This window comes from Solanum tuberosum, unplaced genomic scaffold (assembly GCF_000226075.1).
Source record: "Solanum tuberosum cultivar DM 1-3 516 R44 unplaced genomic scaffold, SolTub_3.0 scf00342, whole genome shotgun sequence".
NCBI lineage: Eukaryota > Viridiplantae > Streptophyta > Magnoliopsida > Solanales > Solanaceae > Solanum > Solanum tuberosum.
In genome coordinates this window covers 460,096-464,881 of record NW_006239261.1, presented here as the reverse complement: position 1 = coordinate 464,881, position 4,786 = coordinate 460,096, and positions in this window count along the sequence as shown.

Sequence of the window (4,786 nt, the reverse complement as noted above, 5' to 3'; positions counted from 1 at the left end):
ATACAATATAAACTATGTTTGTATATAAAAATACAATTAACTCTGTGTATATAAGAATGCAAAATACTTTTGTGGGAGGTTCTCTAACCGACAACCATCACTTAAGAGTTATGTGATGGTACAACATTTTGCCTCACGCTGCTAGGGCCGTTATATACCTTGTCAGGGGTATAGAACCTAACTACTAAGTGGATCCACTAGTCTATGCTAAAAAGCACTAAAGAATCATCTAAAAAGTATGACCTTTTTTCAACCCAAAATGGCTACATGGTTTATGGGGGCTGGGAGTTATCTCGACTCTCTCCTATATCGGTGCTCAATACTACTCCCAAAATAACTAGCTCATATGTTTAAAAACATAACTCTTTCTGTGATTTGAGATAATTACTCAAAAACTAGCCCAAAGGTTTTCTAGGAAATCAGTGTTTCCTCTCTTGCTTAATTGTGAAAGCATTTACACTTTACTGGAAACTAGCTCAAAGGCTCTTTTGGAAATCGATGTTTGCTTTCTTGTTTAAATGTGAAAACATTTAATCTTTGGGAATACATAGTCCCCATACACTACTATTTACTTTTTACTCAACTCAAAACTCAAATCCTAAAACAAGTTTAAAGCATTTGCAAAAGACTTTTGAAAGAACTCTAAGAACTCTCTAGGCTTGGCTCTTAACTTCCTTGAATTTGAAATTTATGGATTCATGGTTGTGATTTGTGATAGGATAGATCTCGTGATGTTTAGGAGTGTTTTTAGATAGTTAAACATGAGAAACGATCAAGAAATAACTGTCTAGAAGTAAGTCCGCGATGCGGAGATACATTTTAATATTTGGTCGCGAAATAAATTTTGAGGCAGAAGGGTCCGTGACCTCTCCGCGACGCGGAGAAAATTTTTCCAATGCTGAGGAACAGGTCCGTGACGCGGACCTGGTACTCAGATTTTCCCGACTTTTTCCTTCTTCATTTTCTAACCCAAATTCGACTCAATTCGAATTTTTTTTCTCAATTCCTCTTTAGATTCAGATACCCAGAACATATACACTAGAATCTAACTCAAAACAACACTAACAATCGACACTAAACTCTCAAGAACTCCTTAATCTCATCCCAAATTCAAGAACCAAAGCAATTCAAGAACACAACTCAAGAACATCAAATTCTCAATCTTTAGGACGAAAATCATACTGAAATAAACATGTTTGGCGCGTTGGTGAACGAACCCAATGCTATGTGAACTCACATACCTCGTAGGATCGAATCATTGGCAAAACCCGCTATCAATTCTTCAAGAACTCGAAGATTCCAAGCTTTTTCTCCTCTTTTCTCCTCTTCTTTTCTCTTCTCTCAAAATCCTAGCTTATTTTATGAAGCGTAAACTAAATCCAATCAGTTGAGACCCCAACTTAATTACCAAAAATGAATTTAATTAACTGGGTAGTGAAAAGACCATAATACCCTTCTAAAATCCAGTTTTGACTTTCCTTATCTAGACAACCCAACTTCAAATGGGCATATCTCCTTCATATGAACTCGAAATTAATCAAACTCATTGGTGTTGGAAAGATAATTCAAAGATCTTTCTTACGGTATCTTGTAGCACACCTAACGCATCTTGAGATAGGAGTTATGATCGTTTGAATTAGATCTAAAACTCATACTTAGCTTAACTTTGTCAAACTTTCCAAATTTGATTATTTCCAAAAACGGTTTCTTTCTAATTCTAAGTGTTTCTAGTAGCGGGGTGTTACATCAAGCATACCTAATTTTATAATTGTAGTAAAATTTGTTAGATTAAAATAGATATACTACACACACTAGAATATCTCTAGCACATACCTACCAATACCATGAAGAGGAACATGAGTTAAGAGTTAGATTAGATGAAGAAAGAGTACAAAATAAGAGGGTTATACAAATGATTTCTAAACAGCATGTGTCAGGCCCACAATCTTAGGGTGATATAAGTCAAGGAAGGCCACTATGAGCTATTTGTAGCAAGTGTGAGAAGTATCATTCTGAAGTATGCCAAAAAGGCACAGGTATGCGTTATAAGCATTTAGGTAGAAGTCACCCTATGAGGGATTACTCAAAGATTAGTCATAAAATGGGTGATGATAGTGCATTTCTTATATAAGCGCATCAAGACATTCACTACTAGTTATCGTTCTACAAATAGTACAATATCTTAGACCTTGTGGCCCAAGCATACAAACAAAAGTCATTCCCATTAGGTACAAAGTTTTAGGGCACCATGCCCCCAATTTTAGAGTAATATGAGTTTAGGATCGTACCAACGTTCACATTGTAGTAAGTTTTGCAAGAGACACTCAAAGACGTGTCACAAGAATATTGACATGTATTATAGGTGTGGCAATCAGGGCCATATCTAGAGAAAGTGTATACCATAGCTAAAAGAGAGTATGCTAGTGTCAGAGGTAGTTGTGAAGCTCAACATTTTCGTTCAGGGTGTAGAGTAAGTCATTTTCGTTCTATATTATGAGTAATCATCGAGTTAAGATATTTCACCATGCACCATTGTAGGTAATTTATTGATTCTTTCTCAGGGTGTGTTCATGGATTTATTTATTTCAGATTATTTGATCATATATATATATGTATGTTGTCTCACTTGTTATTTTACATCTTAATCAGTTTAATATTTTTGTTAATCAACTTATGTTATAGGCTAGTGCTACTGCTGTTGTTGGTGCCACTTGAAGAGGAAGAGGGATTGGTGTTGCTGCTAATGTTTCTGGTGCGAATGGAAGGGGAAGAGGAACTGGTTTAGCTGCTACTACTATTGTTGGTGCCATTGGAAGGGGAAGAGGAACTGCTGTAGCTACTACTGCTACTAATGTTCTTGGTGCTACTGGAAGAGGGAAGAGGCCAAGAATGATTGGAATGGGAATACTACATACACAAAGTGGTTTTACAATCCACAATGTAAGTTGTCTTAATTATTTTACACACTTTTCAATTTAAACTTATATATCAAGCATCTAAGACAACATATTTTTGTGAATCTAGCCTAGAATGCATACGAACTCTTCTGTAGTGATTGGAAATCTTGGGCATCATAAACAAAGATCAGGCTTAAAATACAAAGGAAAGGTTGATGTATTTAAGGCTGACAATTGGACATGATTTTGCCCGGTCTGATCCGGTTCCGATTTTGGTCCGATTCCCTTTACCGGTAGATCCGGTACCGATTGAATCGGTAAGGAACCGGTCGGATAGGGTACCGAAACATGTATCGAAATGGAACCCGGGTTTTTACCCGATTGATCCAGTTTCGGTAGACCCGATTTCGGTCCGATCTTAACCGGTTCAATGGTCAGTTTCAATTTTTAATTTTTTTTTTAATGTGTAATGGCCATAATAGCCGTTGGGTTAGGGTCCAAAACGACCAACGGCTCAAATTTACCCCTTGCCCCTCTCTAACCCCTTAACACTATAAATACACCCATATTCTTTTATTTAACTCATAAATTCATAAACAATTCCATTAACATCTTACAAAATCTCTCAATTTTCAATCTCATAAATTCATAATTATTATTTTGTGATATTGACTTGGAGTTCGGATTTCATAGATTTTTTTGAAGTAAATCGGAAGCTTCAATTGGCATCTAGAAATTTCGGCTTTGGTTATACGTCTACTTTTACATAGACGTTCGGTACATTCGTTCCAACTTTAATTTCTTTATTGAAAAAATGGCCAAATGACCCCCTAACCTATTAGCCAATTCTCAACTACACACTAATACTTCACGGGGGTCCTATTACCCCCCTGAACCTTTTATTTTCGATATTTTATAACCCTTAAACGCTGATCTTTTTTCATTAACCAGATATATGTACATGTTTGTATACACGCACGGGGCCCACTCCTATCACTTCTATTTTTCTTCGTATTTCAGATCCAATGAGCCCACTTCCTTTACTTTTCTCTTTAAATTAGGATGAGATTTCTAATTTCAAACTATCCAATAATATGTATGATTCAATTGTGTATCAATCTTTCGTCTACAACTCCAATGACAAGTAATTTTTGCACATCGAGAAATTATTTTCTTAGTACTTCACTTTTAACCATTTCAAGAATTAATTTTCAAACATCCATTATTGCTTAGCTTATTCTATTAGCAGAAGAACACATAGTTATGGTGACCCAAGTGAGTAAAAAATGACAATTATTTTAATCTTGTGGGGCAGATCTAGTGATGGAGAGGAGAAAAGTATTTTCATGATTCTTCTTCTTAGAGAGATGAGGAAAATAATGTGTATGTTTTCTGCGATTTTATATTTATGAATTGAAGAGGGAAATAACTTATATTATGGACATCGACAAGGAGAAGAAATTTCAAACATTATCGATGAATCTCGGTACCCAAAAATTTTATAATTTTTGATAGGGAAGAAAAATTTCAAACACTAAATTTGAAATCGGAGAGCATTAGAGAGGATTACGAATCCCCACAACATCAGGCTTTCAAATGAAAGATACCATTGGAAGCTATTAAATGGAAGATGATAAAACTTAAGCTTTGAAAATGGCAGAAAAGAGGAAGAAGAAAGAAGATTTTTTTTTAGAAAATGGCCAAAAAATGCAAGCTAAAGGTGGCAGCCTTAATTTTAGGTTGATTTCATCTTACACGTGGATTTAAAATGCAGATTATATGCTTTAGATAAGTTCTTACACGCCTAAGGAAAGTGCATTCACCTTCTTGGACATGTCAGCGTTTAAGGGCTACAAAATATTGAAAATAAAAGGTTCATGGGGTAATAG